Genomic DNA, 2,058 nt, shown 5'->3' on the forward strand with positions numbered 1-2,058 from the left:
CTGCCTCATTACCCTAGACTGAGCTGCACTGAGAATAACCCTCGGCTTCGCATTCCATCTGGGACGCCCTGCCTGAAGTCACCCTGCCTCCAGGAGAATGTCAGCCTGCGTTCCGACTGCAACTCAAGCCCAGGTCCTCGTGTAACACTGCAGGCTTTTGAAGAGCCACGGGCCCGGAGGCCTAGCTGGGGCGATCCTTGTTTGAGACAGTTCGCTATTTGCAGAACACCCTGCTTCGAGGAGTTGATTCAGGGAAGGAACCACTGGGTCACCTGTGTCTGTTTGGACTTGTTAGAAAGCACAGGGATGTATGCTGCGTGTGCCCGTGGAAATGGGGGCCTGATGGAACTAGCCTTGCTTTCCCATTTTGAAAGCTCCATTCATGCTGCCTTGAAGCTACTTGAAATTGACTGCTGTTGACAGGCCACTAGCCACTGTAGGCATGGCTCTGGGAAGAAAAGGAGTTTTCTCTAGCTAAGCCGGGTGCTTCGATGGCCGGGGTGGAGCTCATCCTGCCACGCTCTAGAGCTAAAGGGAAACTCAACGTGAGTACTGGCCTCGAGGTAAGTCCCTGAGTAGCCGCGCAGAAATGGAGGCATGCAGCCCTTTCCACGAGGTCTTAGTCGCTGTTCTGCTTTATTGTATTTTATTCTTTTAATGTTTTATTGCTTTTTTAAGATTTATGTATTGATTGATTGATTGCTATGTTGGGTCTTCGTTTCTGTGCTAGGGGCCTCTCCAGTTGCGGTAAGTGGGGGCGACTCTTCATCGCGGTGCGTAGGCCTGTCACTATCGCGGCCTCTCTTGTTGCGGAGCACAGGGTCCAGAGGCGCAGGCTCAGTGGTTGTGTCTCACGTGCCCAGTTGCTCCGCGGCATGTGGGAACCTCCTAGACCAGGGCTCGAACCCGTGTCCCCTGCATTGGCAGGCAGATTCTCAACCACTGCGCCACCGGGGAAGCCCCTGTTCTGCTTTATTTTAAAAGAAGTACCCTTTTCAGGACTCCTAGGCCCCTCGGGTGTGCATCATTTTCCCTCCCAGATCAGTGAGTACCTCCAGACCCCTGTGGGCCTGCTGAGCAACATCGAGGCCCAAAGGTCGGTCTCCCGTAGGCCCTCTGTGTATGCCGAGTGATGGGCAACACACTGCTCGTTCCTTAAGGAGAGCTACATTTCCAGAGCACCGGAACAGCCTCAGGACCACATTTCTAGGCAGTGCGACGTGCCATGGAAGTGTTCGTCATGGCCCCCGTCTGAGCTGCCATGAGAAAACACTGTGCTTAGAATTCTTCGAGGACCTCGTACCGGAAGTCACTCTGCTCGAGGAGAAAGCCAGCATCCTACCATGCTGTGGCGCTAACGGGACACTCAGCGTGAGCACTTGACTCGAGGTAAGGCCCTGAATTGCCGTGCAGAAGCGGAGGCGTGCTGCAGTTTTCAGGAGGCCGTAGCCCCTGCTCAGCTTTAGTTTATTTATTTATTCATTTGTTTATCTATCTGTCTATCTAGTTCTTTATTTTCTTATGTAACTTATCATTTTTGTTTTACTGTGTTGGGTCTTCGTTGCTGCATGTGAGCTTTCTCTAGTTGTAGCGAGCGGGGGCTACTCTTCGTTGCGGTGCTCGGGCTTCTCATTGCGGTGGCTCCTCTTGTTGTGGAGCAGAAGTTCTAGGAACGTGGACTTCAGTAGTTGTTGCATGCGGGCTCAGTCGTTGTGGCTCCCGGACTCTAGAGCGCAGGCTCAGTCGTTGTGGAGCACGGGCTTAGTTGCTCCGCAGCATGTGAGATCTTGGTGGACCAAGGCTCGAACCCACGTCCCCTGCATCGGCAGGTGGATTCCCAGCCACTGCACCACAAGCGAAGCCCCTGCTCTGCATTATTTTAACGTCAGTCCGCTTGGCAGGACATCTAGGAGCCTCGCGTGGGCACCCTATTCCCTGCAAGAACACTGAGGAACCCCAGGCCCCCATGGGCCCGCTATGCCACATCCAGGCCCGTAGCCCTTCGGAGCCACTCTGTGTATGCCGAGTGTAGGGCAACAGACTGCACTCTTTCTTGGG

The sequence above is a fragment of the Balaenoptera physalus genome (assembly GCF_965194825.1).
Source record: "Balaenoptera physalus genome assembly, contig: HAP1_SCAFFOLD_723, whole genome shotgun sequence".
Classification (NCBI taxonomy): domain Eukaryota; kingdom Metazoa; phylum Chordata; class Mammalia; order Artiodactyla; family Balaenopteridae; genus Balaenoptera; species Balaenoptera physalus.